Below are 26,220 nucleotides of genomic sequence, written 5' to 3' on the forward strand. Positions count from 1 at the left end.
AGGGGAGGGGCTTGGGGTGTCTACTATACTACATAGAATAGTAGGGAAAATTTTTGGAATATAATGTTTTGCAATAGTGAGTACGGAAAATTATATATGCATTTATTTTGAAAATAAAAACCTGTTTTAAACAAATATACCTATATATAATGTTCACTACTGTAACCTTCTTTTCTGTTCCACATTTTTATATTGGTAGATAATAAACCATGCTCTTCAACATTTTAATCATTTAAGATAATGGAAAACAAATTTAGTTAACTATAAATTATATAAGCAAGAGAGTTTATGTATTCAAACTGAAACTTTGGAAGAACTGTTTTAAATGACCCAATGCATTATGCAATTTAAAATAAAATAAGAAATCTTAAAAAAAAGATTTTTTTCATTATTTTTCTTTGGCACCTAGCTATCCCCTGCTCACCTTTTCTTTATTCTCTCATTGCTCAGATATTGACTTTCCCATGAGCATTTTTTAACAAGTTTTTTTTTTTAATACCATTCTTTCAGCCTTATGCTAATTGTACCACATCATAACACAGATATTTTTGTAATCTGAATTCCTATCTTTATTGAGTTTAAATACCATTCTTTATGTTTAAGTTCTAAAGAGTTAAGCATAATGACATTTTCATATAAGAACCACTTCTTTTTTACAAGCATAACTTAAAATTACATTTAATTTTGATTCACATTAAAGTGGTTTTTTTTTTGCTTTTTTATGGGATTTGCTCCCAAATTTCTATTGGATTGCATGCATTATTGTTTTAAAATTATATAAAGATAGGTTGGGGTAACAGGAAAACTATTTATTATACTCTCAGAATAAAATATTTCTATTTTTAGCTCAGTTCTTTTTTTTTTTTTTTTTTTGCTCTGCCCATAACTCCAAAACATCAAAATGTCTAGGTATTGTTCTTATTTTACATAGAATAGATAGAGTTAACTTTTAAAACTGTGCAATGGAAATCTGTACTTCTGATTACTGCCATATTTTAATAGAATAAATTTTAAAAGACCTTATTTTAGGAGTTGTTTTGGGAATAAGTCCTATTAAAGTTTGTTTCCCATAATTCATCATTATGGTTTTAAATATGATAAGCATCCAAATTAGTTTAAATTCTGATAACACCTTCTGTTATCCTTCTATTAAGATATCAAAAAAGGCGAATAAGTGAAAATACTTAAGCTGAAATTTACCTTAGCTGATTTTCTGAAAGAAAGAAATTTGGGATCAGAGGATAAAAAAATTTTGAATTTTATTTTAAAAGTCACTGAGGAAAGAACATAACAGACAAAATGCTATAAGGGAGATATGGTCAGTTCATGACATAACTAATGGGGAAGCATTGGAGTGAAACTTCTAACATTTTGTTGGCAGTCCCTGTGTCATTACTTGCATTGTGATGTTGATAAAATGCTTCAAGTTTCTTTCTTATTCAAGTTTATTTTTAATTTTCAAAACATATACCTGCATAATTTTCAATATTTACCCTTGCAAAACCTTGGATTTTAAAGCTTTCTCCTCCCTTCCTTGTACCCACTCCTGTGGATGGCAAGTAATCCAATATATGTTAAACATGTACAACTCTTCTATACATATTTCCACAAATATCATGTTGCACAACAAAAATCATATGAAAAAGAAAAAATGAGAAATAAAATAAAATGTAAGCAAAAAACAACAAAAAGTATGAAAATTTTATGTTGTGATCCACACTCAGTCCCACAGTCCTCTCTCTGACTGTAGATGGCACTCTTCATCACAATGATCATTGGAACTTTTCTGAATCACCTTGTTGAAAAGATCTATATTCATCGAACTGACTATTGTATATAATATTGTGGTTGCCATGTAAATCTCATGATTCTATATCAGCTCATATAGGTATCTCCAGGCTTCTCTGAACTCATCTTACTGATAATTATAAGATATAAAAAAAGGAAAGAGACCTACATGTGTTAGGATGTGTGTGGCAGCCTATTTGTAGTGGCAAGAAACTGAAAACTGGGTCACAAATATCCTAGAACATGTAGGTCTCTTTCCTTCCTTTTGTATCTTTTTGGGATATAACCCCAGTAGAAACACTGCTTGATCACAGTGTTTGCACACTTTGAGTATCCTTTGAGCATAATTCCAAATTTCTCTCCAGAATGGTTAGTTCACTTCACAAATTCACCAACAATGTATTAGTGTCCAAGTTTTCTCATACCCCTTCCAACATTTATCATTGTCTTTTCCTGTCATCCTAGCCTTTCTGAAAGGTGTGTAGTGGTGCCTCAGACTTGTATTAATTTGATTTTTTCAGATCAATAGTAATTTAGATCACCTTTTCATATGATTAGAAATTGTTCCAATTTCTTCATCTGAAAATTTTCTCTTCATGTAGTTTGACCATTTATAAATTGGAGAATGGCTTGAATTCTTATTTATTTGAGTCAATCCTCTATACATTTTAGAAATGAGGCCTTTATTAGGACCTTTGAATGTAAAAAATGTTTTCCCAGTTTATTGCTTCCATTCTAATCTTGTCTTGATTAGTTTGACTTTGACTTAATGTAATCCAAATTATCTATTTTTTGTTCAGTAATTATTTTCACTTCTTCATTGGCCACAAATTTATTCATACTACACAGATCTGAGAGAAAACTATACTTCGTTCTTCTAATTTGCTTATAATATCACTATGTCTAAATCATGAACCCATTTGCACCTTATCTTGATATAGGGTATTAGGTATGAGTCAGTGTCTAGTTTCTGCCTTACTATTTTTCAATTTTTCAAGTTGTTTTTGTCAAATAGTGAGTGTTTATTCTAAAAGTTAGGATTTGGAGAGTTGTCAAATACTAGATTATTATAATCATTGTCTCATTAATTCATTAGGATAAGATTATTTAATTTACAATTAATTTTTGATCTATTTTTTCCTGGCTCTTTATTACATGTGATTTTTATTCCATCATGTTCTAAAAGGATGCACATAACATTTCTGGATTTCTGCATTTGATTTTGAATTTTTTATGCTCTAATATATGGTCAATTTTAGAATAGGTTCCATGAACTGCAGAGACAAAAGGATACTTTCTGTCTCCATTCAATTTTCTCCAGAGATGTATTTTATCTAATTTTGTAAAATTCTATTGCCTCTTTGCCTTCTTTCTTATTTATTTTGTGGTTAAATATATCTAGTTCTGAGAGAGCAAGTTTGAGATTCCCCCACTAATATAGTTTTGCTATCTATTTCTTCTTGTAGTTCTCTTAACTTCTCCTTTATGAATTTAGATGCTATACCCTTTGGGGTGTATAAGTTTAGTACTGATAATCCTTCATTATCTGTGGTACCTTTTAGCAAGATATAGTTTCCTTCCTTATTTCTTTTAATTAGATCAAGTTTTGCTTTTGCTTGATCTAAGGATGACTCCCTGCTTTTTTTTAAGTCACCTGATGCATAATAGATTCTGCTCCAGCCTTTTACCTTTAATTTGTATGTATTACTCTGATTTAAATGTGTTTCTTGTAAACAATGTATTGTACAATTCTAGCTTTTAATCCAGTCTGCTATCCACTTCTGTTTTATTAGGGAGTTCATTCCATTCACATGTACAGTTAAAATGATTAATGCTGCATTTCCTGGCATCTTATTTTCCCTAAATTATGCTTTTCCCTTTCCTTTTCCACTTTCCCTTCTCCCCAATATGTTATTTTTGACCACTACCTCCCTCAAATAGCTCTTCTTCTTTACAGCCCCTCTTGCTTTCTTATTCTTTTCCCCAAATATTTCTATTTTCCTTTCTATTAGCTTCTCCCTTTTTCACCTTTTCCCTTCCCCTTCTCTTTAGAGTGAGACAAGTTTCTCTTTAAAGCCAAATAGGTCTGATATTCTCTCTTTGAGACAAATCTGATAAAAGCAACATTCAACAATGTTCATCCTCCTCCCTTCTTTTTCAGTTATAATAGGTCTTCTTTGCTTTTTCATAAGATGTAATTTCCCTCATTTTTTTCTCTTTTAACAGTACAATCCCCTTTCCATCTATGGTTTATTTTTTATATTACCACAGTAAAATAAACTTATCTCTGCACTTTCTAATTATACCCATAAAAAACATATAGTTCTAAAGAGTTCTATCCTTTTTATCTTTTTTTGCTTGTCTTGAATTCTCTATTTGGAGATCAAATATTTTGTTCAGTTCTGTTTTTTTTCATCAGAAATAAATGAAGTTCACCTGTATTATTAAATGTCCATCTTCTTCCCAGAAACATAATGCTCAATTTAGGTGGATAGTTGATTCTTGGCTGCAATCCAATTTCTTTTGCCTTTCATAATATTGGATAATAGGCTTGTCAATATTTTAAGGTGGAAAGCACTAGGTCTGGGTAATACTGATTGTGGTGCCTCAATATCTGAATTGTTTCATTCTGACTTCTTTCAATATTTTCTCTTTGATCTAGTAATTTTGAAATTTAGCTATGATGTTCCTTGGAGTTTTCATTTTGGGGTCTCTTTCAGGAGCTGGTTGGTGAATTTTTTCAATGATTATTTTACCTTCTGTTTCTAGGATGTCAGGATAGTTTTCCTTGATGATTTCCTGAAAGATGACGTTTAGGCTCTTTTTTTTTTCATTGGGGTAACACGAAATCCAATAATCCTTAGATTGTCTCTCCTAGATCAAAGTTCCAGGTCAGTTGTTTTTCCAATGAGTTATTTTACATTTTCTTCTACTTTTTCTTTTGTTTGACTGATTCTTGACGTGCCTCTGAGTCATCCCTGTTCATTTGTTCAATTCTAATTTTTAGTGAATTATTTTCTTCAGTTACCTTTTTTAGCTCCTTTTTTATTTGTCCAATTGAATTTTTAAATGAGTGGTTTTGCTCAATGGGCTTTTTCCACTTTACAAATTCTGTTTTCCAAGGAATTATTTTCTTTTTCATCTCTATTTTGTAAGGAGTTATATGCTCTTTTCATTTCATCAAGTCTAGTTTGTAAGGAGTTATTAGCTTTTTCTATTTCACTAAATCTTTTTAAGGAGTTTTCTTCAGATTATTTCTGTGTTTCCTTTTCCAAACTCTCTTTCAAAGTTCTCATTTGTTTTCCCCATTTTTCTTTTAACTCTCTTCAAGATTATTTTTAAATTCTTCCCAGAGAGCCTTGTGAGATGAGGACTTATGTCATCCTTTTGGGGTTCAGGGACTCACTATTTGCCTTTTGTTTTTGTGTTGGATGTCATAGAGCTAATCTGCTGATCTACTGGCTTACAACCAGGACAGAACAGCCTACACTGCTATACATTCCTCTCTGATCATACACCCCAGTTTGAGGGGCCTGCACTTAATCCATCCCTCTGTGCCTAATTGAAGCAGAACTTTTCTGACGTTCTTCCAAAATATCTTCTGCTGGTAATTTGTTATGCTCCAAATGTTTGTGGGTTCTATCAATCCACAAACAGTTCAGAGGCTTGATTTGGTGTTGATTCAAGGGATGTCAGGGATAGTTTATATAAAAAGGTGTCCCCTTACCATTATCTTAGCTCTGCCCCTCCTCTCATTGTTAAAGAGAACCATATCCATCAGAACTGATCTTCAAAGATGATCAATCTTTCTTTTGCCATGTACAATGATATCCTAATTCTGCTCATTTCACTTAGCATCAGTTCATGTAAGTCTCTCCAGGCCTCTCTGAAATCATCCTGCTGATTGTTTCTTGCAGAACAATAATATTCCATAACGTTCATATACCAAAACTTATTTAGCTTTTCTCCAACAGATGGGCATTCACTCAGTTTCCAGTTTATTGCCACTACAAAAAAAGGCTGCCGCAAACATTTTTGCACATGTGCATCCCTTTCCCTCCTTTAGGATTTCTTTGGTTACAAGCAGTGCTTCAAGTTTCAATCTATAAGAGCACATATTATACTACTTTCACATTCTAAAAGAATATTCATTAAGTACTTTGAGCTATTAGAAATTAAAAATTTCCCACAGAAATACTGTTCTTACTATATTGGTATTACTTACTTTCATGATTAGTTCAGTCTTTCTAGTTACTTGGAGTTCTGCCTTCTGCTATGTTTATCTTACTAATTAAAATTATGGCTAATAATTAATATGATTATAACATAAACAAATCAATTGTTTGTATTTGTTTCATTTATTCAATTTCTCCAAATTTTCACAAATTTCTCTAGCAGTTGTTAAAATTATGTGATTCTATTGTTTCATAGCTTTGTGATACCATATACTCAAACTCTAGGCATGTGTTTTATTTATAAGGAATAGTACTTCATTATTATTATCAATTTCAGAAAAAATACCTGCTACTATTCTTATTTAAATATATTAGCTTGTATACTATGTCACTTACAATAAATTAATTGTGCTCTTGAACATGAGTAAATAACATGAGATAGTAGAAATAAAATAACTGGGAGTTAGAAGATGTGTATTCATATCCTAACACCATTTAATGATAACTCTTCTGCATTTTAGGAGCTGATTTCAGAGATGTATCTGATAATTTCTTTATTATTTTCTACCCTTTAGCAGTAGGGACTCTATAAATGGGTAGTTTTGAGGCAAATATTAGACCCATATTACTAAGAAGGATTATTATTCATTCTTCATTTTCAAGGAGAACCAATTACATGAGGGATGCTACTTTGACTTGCCTATAAACGGGATTTAAGTGAATAGAGTTGCACAAAGTTGTAAGACTCACTCTCTGTTCCTGAGTCGTTAAAATCCAATGGCAAGACAAATGTCAGGATGACTAGCAATTTCCTGGAATGGCCTGGGATAGAGCAGATGACCTTGGAGTCTTCAATATCTAACTGAGGTCTAAATAATTCACATTATCTATGTCAGCTACCTTCATGGCTATTGTAACAAATTACTCTTGTTCAACCATTTCTCTAAGAAAAAACCTTTGATTGCTTGGAGGAGATGTACATCGATCTCTCTGATAAGTTTGAGACCTGTTAGTTACACTCAATCAGGGTAAATACTTTATGGAGATGGTTTGTAAGTGCCTGGTCACTGCATAAGGTTCTTTTAGGTATGGGTAAGATTTGGATGGCAAGTTGAAACCAATCCTGAAAAGGATATGAATAGTCCCCATACCGGAGTTGTTAATCGTTCCTGAACACTCAAAATAAAACAGTCTAACACATAACTTCAGTATTCAAGGAAGACTTATAAAAGCACATACAATAACTTATCAGTTCCAATTTAATGGAAAATGGCCATGGAATGTAATTGCTTCTAATGTTATTGATGTGAGACTTCCTTCATAGTTTATCAGTTCCTAAATATGTAAAGAAAACAAACAAACAAACAAACTTTGCAACTTTGGTAGTATGAGAATCGAGAATGAGTTACAGTTGCTTTTAATAATTAAAAAACAGGAAGTTCAAAAAACCGAATCCTGATGGTGAAGTTAAGCCAGGAAGCTGCTCAAGCTTTCCCAGTTTCTCTCAAAAACAACATGAAATGAAGTCTCCGAACACTGGAATGAAAGCTTTCAAGAGAGATAAGAAGAACTTCAAGAAACATGTGTCTCACTCTGATGAAAGGGGTGTTCAGCCCAGCTCAGATAGTGTCTGAAAAAGCCAGTGAGAGGGTTCTAATCACAGGAGATTAGCAACTGAGATCCTCTTTCCTGGCTCAGTGGCAGACTTAAATAGCAAGATGGAAGTATGAAGCAAAGAAACTGCTTGAACTCTCCCACTTTCCCTTGAAAACCACATGAAACCAAGCCCCTGAAAAGACTCTGATGGAATGAAACTACTCTCTAGTTCAAGACAAATTGGAAAAAAAACTTCAAGAAAAATCACTTTAATTGGGGTGAATGGGATGTTCAGTACATCTCAGGAGTCTGAGAAAACCAGTGAGAGAATTTTAATCACAACAGTTCAGCAACTGGGACCCTCAGTCCTGGCTCAGTAAAGAAGGAGACCAAAGCCAGCCTCCATTTCCAGATTAGAACCCAACTTCTGGGATAATAGACTGTTTCCTTGAAAAAGCAGACAAAGATATATTCTGCAAACACAAGGGGCATCTATGCTGAAAGCCAGGACTCAGAGCTTAGAACAGCACCTCTTCTACCCCAAAAGCAGACCTCAACTCTAAAATAAAAAAAGAGGAAATACAAAAAAAAGAAAGAAAATGAACAACAAATAGAAAAGATATTTGACCATAGAAAGCTACTATGGGGACAGAGAAGGCAAAACACCAGCTCAGAAGAGGACAAAATGCCCACAGGAAAAATTTCAGAGTGATTTTAATTGGTCTCAAACCTGAAGAGGCTACATGAAAGGAGTCATAACATATTTAAAAATGTAAATAAGAGAAGTACAAGAAAAGTTGGGAAAAGAAACAGGAGAGAGTCAACCAGCTTTAAAAAGGAAAACAATTCTTGAAAAAACACAATTGGTCAAATGCAAAAGAAAAATCCACTAAAGAAAAACAAAAACAAAAACAACAGCATTGAAAATTAGAATTAATTAAATGGAAAAAGATAGAAAAGCTAACTGAAGAAAATCACACATGAATAACTATAATTGGGCAAATAGAAGCTAATGACTGTATCAGACATCAAGAATCATTTAAACAAAATAAAAAAGAATGAAAAAATGGAAGAAAATATGAAATACCTCATTGGAAAAACAACCAAACTAGAAAATAGATATTCAGACAATTCAAAAATCACCGCTCTGGGAATGCTAGATGTCGCAGTAGGTAGAGTACCAGTCCTGAAGTTATGAGAACCTGAGTATTCAAATTGCCCAATGACCAATGATATTAGATATAAAATTTATATTTCCAGATATAAAAAAAAATAAAGTTTGTCCTTACTAAATTCATTGTGATTAATCTCTGATAGTTATATATTTCTTTGAATCTTATATGTCATATTTTCTCTGAAATTCAAGACATTTTGCAAAAAACATAATGAAAGTCTGCCACTTCATTGAATTTCCTTTTTTTTTTTTAGATTATCCTTAAACTTGCTTAAGATGATATTTTTATCTACAATTCCATTTATTTTGCAATGTAATAGTGTTCTAAAGCCAACTAATGTCTAGTGATTCTAATTGTAGTGGCATTGTATTTGAATTATTTTTTTCTTTTTTGCTCATAATATCTTCTTAATCTGAGGATTTCAGAATCTGAATATGAGATTCCCAGTAAGTTTTTTCTTTTAAAATCTTTTTTTTCTTCATGAGTGGGCAGAAGAAAGATTGTGGAGAGCAACCATGACTTTCAGTGATGTCCTCTGAACTTCTTTCAAACCAATAGTAGATTAAGCCTCTAAACTGATTTTGGAGTCAAAGAATCCACAAATATTTGAAATACAACACATTTCCAAAAGAAAATATCCTGGAAGAACTTCAGAACAGGTCTGTTTCAAACAGGCAGGGGGCCAGTCTGCCCAGCCCAGAACATAGTACAGGGAGCCCAGGGCAAGGAGGTGGGGCAGGGAGTCAGAATGGTGCAGCTTTCACACACCTGGAATTCTTCTATGAGTGTCTTAGACTACTCTGTCCTGGTTGCAAGCAGATTTGGCAGATTTGCTGCAAAAGGCAGATTGTGAACCACTGAGTCCTGCAAGAACACTGGATGTAGTCATGATTACCCAGCACCAGGAATAAATCAGCAAAACTGCCACAGGGCAAATTAAAGCAGCTGTCACTCTTTTGCATTGAGCAGACCTCAAGCCTTAAAAATGAGTAAAAAACTAAAAAGAGCTCCCACCATATACAGCTTTTATGGAGAGAGGAGAAGAACAGACCTTAAATCCTCAGGTTCCTAAAGGGAAATCAACTTCAAATGAAGCCAGAAAGGGAAATATGATCTGGTCCCGATTTCACAAGGTTTTCTTGGAAGATTTCAAACAGGATCTCAAAAGAGAGTTAAAAGAAAAATGGGGGAAAATGAGGTTTTTGCAAGATAGAATAAGAAAAGCATATAACTTCCTACAAAATTGATTGATGAAATGGAAAAAGCATATAATTCCTTACAAAGTAGTTATGAAAAAGCAATCAATTCATTGAAAAACAAAATTTGTGAAACGGAAGAAAAATGCAATGAACAAAACAATGAAATTGGCCAAAAACAAAATGAGCTACAAAAGGTAAGTTAAGAAATAATACATGAAAAATTAGAATTGAACAAATGGAAGTGAATGACTCGATAAGACATCAAGAATCAGTCAAATACAGGAAAAAATAATGATGCTTGTTGGAGGGGATGCGGGAAAACTGGGACATTGATGCATTGTTGGTGTAGTTGTGAACGAATCCAGCCATTCTGGAGAGTAGTTTGGAACTGTGCTCAAAAAGTTATCAAACTGGGCATACCCTTTGATCCAGCAGTGTTACTACTGGGCTTATATCCCAAAGAGATACTAAAGAATGGAAAGGGACCTGTATGTGCACGAATGTTTGTGGCAGCCCTTTTTGTAGTGGCTAGAAACTGGAAACTGAATGGATGCCCATCAGTTGGAGAATGGCTGAATAAATTGTGGTATATGAATATTATGGAATATTACTGTTCTGTAAGAAATGACCAACAGGATGATTTCAGAAAGGCCTGGAGAGACTTACACAAACTGATGGTGAGTGAAATGAGCAGGACCAGGAGATCATTATATACTTCAACAACAATACTATATGATGACCAGTTCTGATGGATCTGGCCATCCTCAGCAATGAGATCAAACAAATCATTTCCAATGGAGCAGTAATGAACTGAACCAGCTACGCCCAGAGAAAGAACTCTGGGAGATGACTAAAAACCATTACATTGAATTCCCAATCCCTATATTTATGCCCACCTGCATTTTTTGATTTCCTTCACAAGCTAATCAGTCTGATTCTTTTTGTACAGCAAAATAACGTTTTGGTCATGTATACTCATTGTTTATCTAATTTATATTTTAATATATTTAACATCTACTGGTCATCCTGCCATCTGGGGGAGGGGGTGGGGGGGTAAGAGGTGAAAAATTGGAACAAGAGGTTTGACAATTGTTAATGCTGTAAAGTTACCCATACATATAACCTGTAAATAAAAGGCTATTAAATAAAATAAAATAAATCAATTTTTCTTTAAATGTTGTTTTAAATTACAAATTAACAATCTCTGTTAATAAGTTAGAGAATTTGCTAAGTACCATGCTAAATTAGGCAACTTACTTATCACTTTTTAAGGATTTGCATGTGAACCAATAAGCATTGTATCAATTCCATTGAATTAACACTAGGATTCTAACATCTCCCTTGAGTTATTACCTTGTTTCAAATTCTGGCTCATTATAATTTTTGTACACAGCCATGTTCATCAGAATGGATCAGTACGTAACTTGCTGTTGTTGTGTACAATGATTTCCTGTTCCTACTCACTTCAATTAGCATCACATCATGGAAGTCTTTCCAGGCTTCTCTGGATTCATTCTGTTGATTAATTCTTTAAAAAATAATATTCCATAACATTCATATATCATAACTTATTCAGCCATTCTGCAACTGATGGGCATCCAGTTTCTTGCCACTACATAAAGGGCTACTACAAATATTTTGGACATGTGGGTCCATTTCCCTTCATTATGGTCACTTTGGGATACAGGTTCAGTAAAGACACTGCTGGATCAAATTTTATGCACATTTTGATAGCCCTTGGGATATAGTTCCATTGCTCTTCAGGAGGGTTGAATCAGTTCACAGTTGCATCAAGAATGTATTAGTGTACCAGTTTTCCCACATCCACTCCAACATTAGACATTATCTTTTCCTGTCATCTTGGGCAGTCTGAAAGGTGTGTAGTGGTTCCTCAGAATTGTCTTAATTTGCATTTCTCTGATTATCAGTGATTTAGAGCACATTTTCATATTAATAGAAAAGATTCAAATTTTTTCATCTGAAAATTCACTCTTCATATCATTTGATCATTTATCTATTGGAGAATGGCTTGATTTCTTATAAATTTGAGTCAATTCTCTATATATTTTAGAAAGTTGGAATTTATCAGAACCTTTAGATGTATTTTTTTTCACAAATTACTGCTTCTATTCTACTCTTGTCTGCATTGGTTTCATTTGTATAAAAACTTTTGAATTTAACATCATCAAAATTATCCATTTTGCATTCCATAATGTACTCTAATTCCTTTTTGGCAACAAATTCCTTTGTCTCCATACATCTGAGAGGGCCGCTTTCTTTGTTTTTCTTAAATTGCTTATAGTATCACTTTTTATGTATAAACTGTGGACCCATTTCAAACTTATATTGATATAACGTGGTAAGTGTGGATCAATCCCTAGTTTCAGCCATACTGAGTTCCAATTTTCCCAGCAAATTTGTCATATAAAGAGTTCTTATCCCAGAAATTGGGGTCTTTGGATTTATTAAACCTGGATGATTATAATCATTTACTATTGTGTCTTCTGAAAGTAACCTATTCTACAGATCAACTACTTTATTCCTCAGCCAGTACCAAATGTTTTTGATTACTGCTGTTTTATAATATAATTTTGCATCTAGTTCATCTAAGCCATGTTCACTTGCTTTTTTTTTTTCATTATTTCACTTGACATTCTTTATCTTTTGTTGTTCTAAATGAATTTTGTTATTATTTTTTCTAGGTCTGCCAAGTAATTTCTTGAGAATTTGATTTGTATGGTACTGCATAAGTAGATTAATTTAGATAGTAAATCATTTTCATTATATTAGTTTTGCCTACCCATGAGAACTTGATATTTTTCAGTTGTTTAGATCTGACTCTATTTGTGAGGAAAGTGTTGTGTAATTGTGTTCATATAGATTCTGAATTTTACCTTGGCACATAGATTCCAAAATTGTTTTTTTTTTTTTTTTTTTTTTTTTTTTTTTTACAGTTACTTTAAATGGAATTATCCATTGGTTATTTTGCTGGTGGACTTTGCTATTGGATTTATTTTGTATCCTGAAAATTTAATATAGTTGTATATTGATTTTTGTAGTTTTTTAGATGATTCTTGGGGATTTTATATATATATATGATATATATATATATATATATGTCAAATATATATATATATATATATATATATATATATATATTATATATAATATATATTTTGGAGATATTATTATATATATATATATATATATATATATATATATATCATACTATCTGCAAACAATATAATTTGGATTTCTTATGACCTACTTTAATTCCTTTAATGCCTTCTTCTTCTCTTATTGCCAAAGCTAATATTTTAATACAATATTAAATAGTAATGGTGATAGTAGGCAATCTTGTTTCACCCCTTATTTGTAATTATTTTAGTTTATCCCTATTACATGTTATTGGCTGATGACTTTGAAAAAGATGTTCTTGATCATTTTAAAGAAAACTCCCCATATTCCTGTATTCTCTATTGATTTTAATAGGAAAAGGCGTTGGATTTTGTTAAATGCTTTTCTGCATCTATTGAGATAGACATGTTTTTTTTTTTTTCTGTTTGGTTACTGTTATAGTCAAGTATGCTAATAGTTTTCCTAATATTGAAATAGCCCTGCATTCATAGCATAAATCCTACTTGATCATGGTATATTATCCAGGTAATAACGCTGTAATTTCTTTCCTAATATTTTATTTAAGATTTTTCATTTTTTAAATTGAATTTTGGTTTATTTTCAAAATATATGCATGGATAATTTTCAACATTTACACTTGCATGACTTAGTTTTCCAAAATTTTCCCTCCCTGTCTCATTCCCTCTCCTCAACAGCAAGTAATTCAATATATATATTAAACATTTGCAATTCTTCTATACGTATTCTCACAAATATTATGTTGGACACACAAAAAATCAAATCAAAAAGAAGAAAATGATTAATTAAAGAAAATGAAAGCAAACAACAACAAAACGAGTGAAAATACTCTGCTGTAATCCATACTCAATTTTTACAGTCCTTTCTAATTGAAGATGGCTCTGTTCATCACAAAACCATTGGAAATGGCCTGAATCATATTATTGTTGACAAGAGCCACATCTATCAGAATTGATCATCAATATAATCTTGCTATTGCCATGTTTTATGATCTGGTTATGCATATATTACTTAGTTTCACTTCTTGTAAGTCTCTCAAGGCCTCTCTGAAATCATTCTGCTAATCATTTTTTATAAGACAATAACATTCCACAAAATTCATATATAATAACTTAATAAGAAGTTCTGAAACTTATAGGCATCCACTTAGTTTCCAGTTTCTTTCCACTACAAAAAGGGCTGCTAAAAACAATTTTGCACATTGAAGTCCTTTTCTCTTTTTTATGATCTTTTTGGAATATAGGCCCAGTATATTCACCACTGAATGAAAGGGTTTGATAGCCCTTTTGACATAGTTCCAAATTACTCTTCAGAATGGGTGAATCAGTTCAGAACTCCACCAACAATATATTAATATCCCAGTTTTCTCATATCTGTTTCAACATTTGTTATTCATTTTATGTTAGTCAATATGAGAAATGTGTAGTGGTATTTCAGAGTTGTCTAAAAAATTTGCATTTCTCTGCTCAATAGAGATTTAGATAATTTTTGTCATGACTATAAAAGGTATTGATTTTTTCACTTAAAATTGTCTGTTCACATATTTTGATTATCATCTGAAGAAAGTCTAGTATTCTTTTAAATTTGAGTAAATTTTCTATATATTTTAGAAATGACTTTATTGGAACATATGGATGTAATTTTTTTTTCCCATTTTACTACTTCTGTTCTAATTTTGTCAGCAATAGTTTTATTTGTGGGGAAAAAAAAAACTTTTTAACTTAACAAAATTATCCATTTTGCATTCCATAATGTACTCTAGTTCTGCTTTGACCACAAATTCTTTCCTTTTCCACAGATCTGAGAGGTAAACTATCCTTTCATCTTCTAATTTTCTTATAATAACCCTTTATTTCTAAGTCATGAACCCAATTTGACCTTATTTTGGAGTAGGCTATTGAATGTGATTCAATCCCTAGCTTCTGCCATACTAATGGCTAATTTTCCCAGCAATTTTTGTTAAATAGTAAGTTCTTATTCCAAAACCCAGGGGTTTGGGGTTTGTCAAACACTAGATTACCATAGTTACTATTTTGAACTATGAACCTAACCTATACCATTGATTGACTACTCTTTTTCTCAGCCAATACCAAATGGTTTTGATGGCAGCTGCTTTATAATATAATTTTAGGTATTGTATAGCTAGGCCACCTTCATTGCATTTTTTTTTTCCAGTAATTCCCTTGAAAAGTTGATCTTTTGTGCTTCTAGTTGAAATTTGCTATTATTTTTTTCTGGTTCTAAAAATAACTTCTTGGGAATTTGATAGGTATGTTACTAAATAATTAGATTGATTAAGGTACTGCTTTCATATTTATTATTTTATCTTGGTCTATCCATGAGCACTGGAGATTTTCCCAATTAATTAGATCACTTTTTTGTGGAAACTGTTTTGTAATTGTGGTCATATAGTTCCTGACTTTGCTTTGGCAGGTAGACTCCCAAATATTTTATATCTTCTACAAATATTTTAAATGGAATTTCTCTTTGTATCTCTTGCTGTTGGACATTTTTGTTAATATATAAAAATTCTGATGACTTATGTGAATTTATTTGTATCATATCCACTTTGCTAAAATTGTTAATTATTTCTAGTAGTTTTCTAGCTGATTCTCTAGGATACTTTATTTATACCATCATATCATTTTCAAAGCATGATGACTTGATTTCCTCATTACCTATTTTAATTCCTTTAAAATCATTTTCTTCTCTTATTACCAAAGCTAACATTTTTAATACAATATGGAATGGTAATGGTGATAGCTGGCAGCCTTGTTTTACCCCTGATCTTATTGGGAACAGTTCTACTTTATCCTCATTAAATGTAATGCTTGCTGATGATTTTAAATATATACTATTTGTTTGTTGGATTTTGTCAAATACTTTTTCTGCATATATTGCTATAATCAAGTAATTTCTGTCTATTTGGTCATGGATATGGTTAATTGTAATGGGCTGAGGCTTGAGTTGATGCACTGAGGTCCCAAGTACGTGAGGCTAACTAGTAATTGGGCTATACTCTATTAATATACATGATTGGATAAAGAATGGTCCCTGCCCACTCTCTGTGCAAGTCCTGATGTGTTGTATAGGAAATGACGATTTTGGTGGGTGGAGGCAGAGAGAGAGACAGGAAGAGAAGCTGGGAGAGATTGGGCCTGGGTTTGAGACTCCGAGCTGCTGGTTGTGTGGCTGCTGGTCGAGTTAGCTTCTTGACTCAGCTGCACACATTGCTATCGCCGATTCTCTTCCACCTCCGATCTTTCTTCACTGAGAATAAAGACTGACGATTTTCCCCTAACCTGAATTCCTGTCTCGTGCTGATTTTAAAATACACGATCTTCACAGTTAATTGTGCTAATAGTTTTTCTAATATTGAAGCATCCTGAATTGCTGGTATAAATCCCATTTGTTCATGTTGTATTATCCTGATAATAACTTGTTGTAATCTCTTATGCTAATATTGTATTTAAGATTTTTGCCTCAATATTCATTCTGGAAATTGCTCTGTAGTTTTCTTTCTTTGTTTTGACCCAACCTGGTTTAGGTACCAGCACCATATCTGTTTCATAAAAGGAATTTGGTAGAACTCCTTCTTTCCCTATTTTTCCAAAAAGTTTGCATAGTATTAGAATTAACTATTTTTAAAATGTTTGGTAGAATTCATATTAATCCATTTGGTCCTAGCCAATTTTTTTTATTATGGAGTTGATTAAAAGTTTGTTTAATTTCTTTTCTTTTTCTAAAATGGGACTATTTAAGTAATTTATTTCCCCTTTTCTTAACCTGGGGAAACTATATTTTTGTAGATATTCCTCTATTTCATTTAGATCATCAAATTTATTGGCATAAAGTTGGGCAAAATAACACCTAATGATTGCTCTAATTTCCTCTTCATTGGTGGGAAGTTCTATCTTTTCATTTTTGATATTAACAATTTGATATTCTTCTTTCCAAAAGTTTATCTAGGATTTTTTTGTTTTATCATAAAACCAGCTCTTAGTTTTGTTTATTATTTCAATAGTTTTCTTACTTTCAGTTTTATTAATCTCCCATTTTGTTATCAAAATTACAAATTTCTAGGTTTTTAAGTTGCATTTCCAATTTATTGATCTTCACTTTCTCCATTTTATGCAAGGGAGCTTCTAGAGATATGCAACTTTCCCTAGAAACTGCTTTGGTAGCATCCCTTTAATTTTGTTATGTCATCTCATTATTGTCATTTTCTTGGATGAAATTGCTGATTATTTCTATGATTTACTGTTTTATTTACACATTCTTTAGGATTATATTAGTGACTTTCCAATTAATTTTTGTTTTATTTTGCCCTGGACTTTTCTTCAATGTAATTTTTATTGCATCATGATCTGGAAAAAAATGCATTTATTATTTCTGCCTTTCTGCATTTATTTATTTGTTTGTTTGTTTTATTACACCTTTTTATTTACAAGATATATGCATGGGTAATTTTTCAGCACTGTCAATTGCAAAACCTTTTGTTACAATTTTCCCCCTCCTTCCCTCTCCTCCCTCCCCCAGATGGCAGGTTGACCAATATATGTTATATATGTTAAAGTATACGTTGAATACAATATATGTATACATGTCCAAACAGTTATTTTGCTGTATAAAAAGAATCAGACTTTGAAATGGTGTACAAGTAACCTGTGAAGGAAATCAAAAATGTGGGCAAAAATAGAGGGATTGGGAATTCTATGTAGTGGTTCATACTCATTTCCCAAAGTTCTTTCACTGGGTGTACGTGGTTCAATTCATTACTGCTCTATTGGAACTGATTTGGTTTCTCTCATTGTTGAAGAGGGCCTGGTTTCTCTCATTGTTGAAGAGGGCCATGTCCATCAGGATTAATCATTATATAGTATTGTTATTGAAGTATATAATGATCTCCTGGTCCTGCTCATTTCACTCAGCATCAGTTCATGTAAGTTTCACCATGCCTTTCTGAAATCCTCCTAGTGGTCATTTTTTACAGAACAATAATATTCCATAACATTCATATACCACAATTTATACAGCCATTCTCCAATTATTGGGCATACACTCAATTTCCAGTTTCTGGCCACTACAAAGAGGGCTGCCATGAGCATTCTTGCTCATACAGGTCCTTTTCCCTTCTTTAAGATTTCTTTGGGATATAAGTCCAGTAATAGCACTGCTGGATCAAAGGGTATGCACAGTTTGAGAACTTTTTTGGAATAGTTACAAATCATTCTCCAGAATGGCTGGATGTGTTTACAATTCTTTCAACAATGTATCGTGATGATTTCTTGAAAGTTAATGTTAAGGCTATTTTTTTAAATCATGGTTTTTAGGAAGTCCAATAATCCTTAGACTGTCTCTCCTAGATCTATTTTCCAGCTCAGTTGTTTTTCCAATGCGATATTTTAGATTTTTTTCTATTTTTTGTTTTGACTCATTCTTGAAGGTTCATTAAGCATTCATTTCCATTTGTTTTATTCTAATTTTTATTAAATTGTTTTCTTCATTTAGGTTTTATCTCCTTTTGCATTTGGCCAATTGAACTTTTAAATTAGGTGATTTTTTTCCATTGGATTTTCTTTTTCTAATTCACAAATTCTGTTTTTCAACAACTTGGCATCTTTATCATATCTATTCTGTAATGAGTTATTGGCTTTTTCCATTTCACATAATCTATTTAAGGAGTTTTCTTCAGATAATTTCTGTGTTCCTCTTTCCAAACTCTCTTGCAATATTCTCATTTATTTTCTTCATTTTTCTTCTCTCTGTTAAGGTACTTTTTGAATTCTTCTAAAAGAACTTTGTGAGATTGGGACCAACTCATATTATCTGTTGGGGTTTCATCTGTAGATGAATTGCTTTTACCATTAACAGGGTAATTTTACCATTAACAGGACTTGACTTCATGTTTCTGTGGAGCCAGTGCTGCTGGTTTTCTTTCTGGGTAATCATGGCTAGGTCTCACATTATTCTGAGTTTCAGAGGCTCACTATTTGTCTTTTGTAATTGTGTTGGATGTCTCACAGATATTCTACTGATCCACTGGCTTGTAATCAGGATAGCGTAGCCAATGCTGCTGTAATTTGACTGGGTCTCCCTGTAGAACCCCTGGTATAATGACACCACCTAATCCCGACTCCCCTCTCTGCACCTGCATTTGACCTTTTACCTCCACCCTGATTTAAAGAGAGCTTTTCTCTAGTTCTTCCAAAATATCTTCTGCTACAAATTTGTTACAGTCCAAATATCTGTGGGTTCTGTCACTCAAAAAATAGTTCAGAGGCTTGATCTGGTATTTATTTGAGGGATACCAGGAATAGCTCAGATAAAAACCTGTTTACTCTCTACCATATTGGGTCCACCCTTTTATTTAAGTTTTTTATTTTTTCATCTTGCATCAGGATTCATTAGGGAAATTGTTCTATAATTTACTTTCTCTATTTTAACCCTATTTCATTTAGATATTAACACGTCTGTGTCATAAAAAGAATTTAAAGGATTCCTTCTTTTCCCATTTTTCAAAATAGTTTGCATAGTATTAGAGTTAATTGTTCTTTAAATGTTGGGTATAATTAATACATAAATCCATCTGGCTTGGTGATTTTTTTTCTTAGAGAGTTGATTAATAGGAAGTTTTATTTTTTTTCTAAAATGAGACTATTTTAGTATTTTATTTCCTCTTCCATTAATTTGGGCAATATGTTTTTGTAAATATTCATATATTTCACTTAGATTATCAGATTTATTTGCATACAATTGGGCATAATGCCTTCTAATTATTGCTATAAATTCCTCTTTATTGGTGGAAATTAACCTTTTTTATCTTTGATACTAATATTTTGATTTTCTTTTTCTTTTTCTAATCAAATTAATTAATGTTTATCTATTTTGTTCCCCTCCAAAAAACTTAGTTTTTTTTTTTATTAATTCAATAGTTTTTGTTTTTACTTTAAATTTTATTAATCTACTCTTTTATTTTCAGAATGTCAAAGTTAGCACTTAATTGGGGGAGTTAATTTCTTCTTTTTTGTTTTTTAGTTGCATTCCAATTTCATTTGTCTTCTTTTTCTTTATTTAATTCATGTAGCAATTTAGGGATAAAATTTTTTCTCTAAGAACTGCTTTGACTGCATCTCATAAGGTTTACATGCTATTTCAATACTGTCTCTTGCATTAAATTATGGATAGTTTCTGTGATTTGTTGTTTGACCTACTCATTCTTTAGATTTAGATTATTTAATTGCTAATTGTTTTTAGTTATCTTTCCCTGAGCCTTTTTTTGAACATACTTTTTATTGAATTGTGGTCTGACAAGGAAGCATTTATTATTTTTGATTTTCTATATTTTATTGTGAATTTTTTATGCCATAATACATGTGTAGGTACCATGTACTGCTGAGAAAAAAAGTGTATTACTTTTTGTTACTCTTCAATTTTCTCTAGAGGTCTATTATATCTACTTTTTCTAGGATTCTGTTAATCTCTTTGCTTTTCTTTTTTATTTTGTTGTATCTAATTCTGAGAGTAAGAAGTTGAGGTCCCCAGTAAGTTTATTTTGCTTTCTATTTTTTTTCCTAGAACTGGTTAGCTTTTCTAAGAATTTGAATGTTCTGCCACTTGGTGTATATACAATTAGTATCAATATTACTTCATTGTCTATGGTACCCTTTAAAAAGATGTACTTTCTTTCCTTTTTTTAAAATTAGATCTATTTGTACTTTTCCTTTTTCTGAGATCAGAATCGCTACCACTGCTTTTTTTTTTTTCCTTGGTTCAACTGAAACATAATAAATTCTGCTCTAGCCTTTTATCCTTACACAGTATGTGTCTATTTTTCTTCAAAGGTCTTTCTTTTAAACAACTTATTGTAGGATTATTGGTTTTAATCTACTCTGCTATCTACTTTTGTTTTATTCATATGAATATTCTCAATCATATTCATTTATGATTATCAGCTCTGCATTGTCATTCCTTATATTTTCTCCCTTATATATATAATTTTTTCCTCTCTTTCCATACTGTCGCTTACGAGTTGTGTTTTGTTTCAAACCCATCCTTCCTTTTTCCCACCTTCCCTTCTATCTTTCCCCCTCCCATTTCTTACCTCATTCTCATACTGTTTCTGCCCTCTCTCTTAACCAGCCCCTTTATTTTCTTTTTTCTTTTGTTTTCCTAGTTCCTTTTATAGTAAGATAAATTTATATATCCAACTGAACCATTGTTATTCCTTCTTTCTGTCAAAACTGATGAGATTAAACATGAGAAATTGCTCATCCTCTTTCCTTTTACCCCGTCTCTTGTAGGTTTTTTTTTTTTTTGTTCCTCTTTAAGTGTTTTAATTTGTTCCATTTTACTTCCCCTTTCCTTTTCTCCCAGTATAATCCTTTTTGCCACACCTTAATATATTTTTGAAATCACCACATTACAGTCCTTTCATATCCACACCTTCATCCATGTATGCCATCTCTAAGTGAACCAAAAACTGATACAGTTCTCAAGAATTACAGATACTATTTTCCCATTTAGGGATGTAAACAGTTTTACCTTTAAGTAATATGCAAAAATTTATGTATATATCTATATATCCTTTGTTTACCTTTCTATGCTTCTCTTAAGTCCTGTGTTTGAAGATCAAAATTTTCTGTTTAGTTTCTTTTTTTTTCCCCTTAGGAATGATTGATTGACTCTTGCTTATTGAATATCCAACTTTTAAATTGAAAGATGCTTCTTCTCATTAGTGTGTTAATTCTTGGTTATAAATTCAGTTTTTTTCTATTCTGGAATATGACATTCCAGGCCCTCTGATTCTTTATTGTAGAAACTGCCAGATCCTGGGTTATCCTTACTGTTGTTCCTTAATACTTGAATTGCTTTTGCCTGGTAGCTTGCAATATTTTTATTTTGAGATTATACTTTTGGAATTTTGGAAGAATCTTCCTTGTTTGTTTGTTTGTTTGCTTGTTTGTTTTGGAATCTCTTTTCCATTACCCCCCCTTCTGTTTTTACTATATCAGGGTAGCTTTCTTTGATGATCTTTTGAAGAATGCTATCCAGGCTCTTTTTTGGTCATGGCCTTCAGGTAGACCAATAATTAATTTCTTTTTTCTGAATCTATTTTCAAAGCTAGGTGTTTTACAAAAAGTTAGTTTACATTTTATTCCATTTTTTTCATTCTTTTTCATTTGTTTGACTGATCTTGATATTTCATAAAGTCATTAGCTTCCATTTACCCCATTATAATTTTTAATTTGTGATTTTCATCAGTTAGCTTTTGTAGCTCTTTTTCCATTTGGTTAATTCTACTTCTCCAAATGTTGTTTTCTACAGGATTTTTTTTTTTTTTTGCATTTGGTCTATTGTGTTTTTAAAAAAATTGCTTTCTTCAATGGATTTTTATTTTTTTGCATTTGGCCAACTGTACTTTTTAGGGAATTGTTTTCTTCAGTCAATTTTTTGCCTTCCTTTTCCAACTGTTGACTCTCTGGCACACCTTTTCTTTTCCCATTTTTTCCCTCTTTTTTCCTCTTTTTCCTCCTTTTTTCTCTTATTTGTCTTTTAAAATCTTGTATGAAGACTTCCAAGAAGCCTCTTTGGGCTTGCAATCAAATTATATCACTCTTTGAGAATTCCTCTCTAGACATTTTGAACACATCTAAGTTGGTGATTTTGTCTTTCTTTTCATAATAGTAGTATTCTATGGCTAAGATTTTTTTTTCTTGCTCATTTTCTTTCCATTTTTTTTTTTTCTTTTTTATGCCTTTTATGATTGAGCTTTGTGCCTGAGGCACAGGAGGGCATTGTCACAAGCTTTCCATGCAGCTCTAAACCTCAGCTTTGTGCACAAGGGTTTCTTGTGTTTTTTGTCTTGCTCACTGTGGGTAAGACCTACCTGCTCTTTCCATGGTTCCCTACCTGGCAATTTGTCTTCTGAGACCGACCTACTGTCTGCTCCCTTACTGGGGCAGGACCAAAGATCTCAGTTTTTGATCTGCTGCTATTAATATCCTCTTACTGGCCCTTCCAGACACCATGTGATCTATGCTAAAGTTCATTTTTACCCCAGTGAGACTGAACTTTCTTGAAGTCCTTTCAATCTCTCTTGAGCTGGAGAGTAGTTTCATTCCATCAGATTCTGTTCAGAAGCTTGGTTTCACACACTTTTTAAGAGAAACTAGGAGAGTTCCAGAAGCTTCTTGCTTCATTCCACAATCTTGCCTCTGCCTCTGAGGACTTTTTTGTATTATATATAATGTAGTAAAACATCTTCCTGAGCCAAGCAAAGTTCCTTTCACTTCTGTTACCTTAGATCAATTTATTGTAAGAGACAAATCATAATTACCCATTATAACAAAATTATTTGAATATGTCAATTAATCCATGAATGTCCATAATACTTCATCTGCTTATTCTTAGTTATGCTAATGTATGTATTAACAATGGCACTGCTCATAGAAATGAGTTCAGTTCCCACAACTTTTCATAAATCCTATTATTAACTAATATCTTTCCATTATCTGAAGAAAAAATGTGTCAGGCATTTTGGTGGCGTTCCTGGTTATATCTGTTCCATACTCCTCCTGATTTGAAGTTATCTGTAACATATTAGAGAGTTAGTCTCAGTCTTGCATTTGACACATTCTGGCTATTTGACACTTAGAAATAACACTCCTCAGAGTTGCCTTCTGCATCAGTCAACTCATAGAGATGGATTTTTTAAAAGACAATGTTCATATGATAGAAGTTTCATATGGATGAGATTAAAAATCCTTTGATGTGTGACAGAAATCAGTTGGACATGATGGAATGGAAAAAGTGGCTGCAATATAATCACAAATTAATATCCATAAAAGTGCATTAGTTAAAAGCAATAGAAGAATAATTTTTGAAGAAAATATACTCATTTCTAAGTTTAGGAATCAAAGTAGAGAAACATGATGGAATGTATTTGGAAACAGTATATTAAGGGAGAAATTATAGCAATGATCTCATATCCCACTGACCATTTTCAAGGAAAGAAGAAAGAAACAAAGAGTTTGTGAAATACTTCATAAACTTGGCATGGACACATGTCATGGTATTCAAGGATATTAGATGTCTAATCAGCAGTAGTAGTTGTCTCAACATAAAGCAAAGGGGATGATAAATTATTGTTTCAATGTTTTATTTATTCTATAAAAGGAAAAGGAAAAAAGAAAATGTTATTCTGGATCAAATTCTGACAAGTAAGAATGAAGTTTCTTGAATTACAAAAGACTGTAATATTGGAAAACACAGAGCACAGACTGGAGAGCTTTCCACCTTGTTTATTCATGATAGAAAAACAGGAAATAAAAACAAAACAAAAACAAACCCTCAAAACTATTTCATTTCTGTGAAGACCGCATATTTTAAAATGAGCCAGAATCAGGAATTCAGATTAGGGGGAAATCATCAATCTTTATTCTCAGTGAAGAAAGATTGGAGGTGGAAGAGAATCGGGGATAGCAATGTGTGCAGCTGAATCAAGAAGCTAGCTAGACCAGCAGCCACACGACCAGCAGCTACCAGCATAGAACCCAGGCCAATCTCTCCCAGCCTCTCTTCCTGTCTCTCTGCCTCCACCCACCAAAATCGTCATTTCCTATACAACACATCAGGACTTGCACAGAGAGTGGGCAGGGGCTATTCTTTATCCAAGCATGTATATTAATAGAGTATAGTCCAATTACTATTTAGCTTCACATGCTTGGGACCTCAGTGCATCAACTCAAGCCTCAGCCCATTACACATATCCTCTTGTATAAAATGAGCTGGAGAAGGAAATGGCAAACCTCCTCCACATATTTGCCAAAAAAATAGCAAATGGGTCACAAAGAGTTTTACATCAGTAAAATAATTGAACAACTATAACAAAAATATTTTAAAAACCAAATGTAGAAACAATGGGTGAAGGTAAAAGATAAATGCAATAGTACAATAGCCTTGTAAGAATAATGAAAAGTGTGATTTCCTGTGTCTGACAAAAATGAAGTGGTAATTTTTATGGTTCATTTTTTCTGCTCCTAATGAACAGGAATACATTTTTTTAAAGGAAATATATAGGTGAGATGCTAGAGTTATTTGCCAAAGCTGTAAAATAATTGTTTTTTAGAAAATGAAAAAAAACTCATGTTAACATTCACATTAACTTCTAGAGTAGGTATATACATTTATACATCTATACACCACCATATGTGTATGTATATCTATATGTGACAGATATGGATATATCTATTTATACATATATTTGTACTTACTCTATTTGTATCCATATATAAAGAGGGATTCAAAGGGATTCAAAAACCTCACTTTCTTTTTTTTATTTTTTTATTTTTTATTTTTTTTAAATTTTATTTAATAGCCTTTTATTTACAGGTTATATGTATGGGTAACTTCACAGCATTAACAATTGCCAAACCTCTTGTTCCAATTTTTCACCTCTTATCCCCCACCCCCTCCCCCAGATGGCAGGATGACCAGTAGATGTTAAATATATTAAAATATAAATTAGATACACAATAAGTATACATGACCAAAACGTTATTTTGCTGTACAAAAAGAATCAGACTCTGAAATATTGTACAATTAGCTTGTGAAGGAAATCAAAAATGCAGGTAGGCATAAATATAGGGATTGGGAATGCAATGTAATGGTTTTTAGTCATCTCCCAGAGTTCTTTCTCTGGGCGTAGCTAGTTCAGTTCATTATTGCTCCATTGGAAATGATTTGGTTGATCTCATTGCTGAGGATGGCCAGGTCCATCAGAACTGGTCATCATATAGTATTGTTGTTGAAGTATATAATGATCTCCTGGTCCTGCTCATTTCACTCAGCATCAGTTGTGTAAGTATCTCCAGGCCTTTCTGAAATCATCCTGTTGGTCATTTCTTACAGAACAGTAATATTCCATAATATTCATATACCACAATTTATTCAGCCATTCTCCAACTGATGGGCATCCACTCAGTTTCCAGTTTCTAGCCACTACAAAGAGGGCTGCCACAAACATTCGTGCACATACAGGTCCCTTTCCCTTCTTTAGTATCTCTTTGGGATATAATCCCAGTAGTAACATTGCTGGATCAAAGGGTATGCACAGTTTGATAACTTTTT

This window comes from Sarcophilus harrisii, chromosome 1, assembly GCF_902635505.1.
Source record: "Sarcophilus harrisii chromosome 1, mSarHar1.11, whole genome shotgun sequence".
Taxonomy (NCBI): domain Eukaryota; kingdom Metazoa; phylum Chordata; class Mammalia; order Dasyuromorphia; family Dasyuridae; genus Sarcophilus; species Sarcophilus harrisii.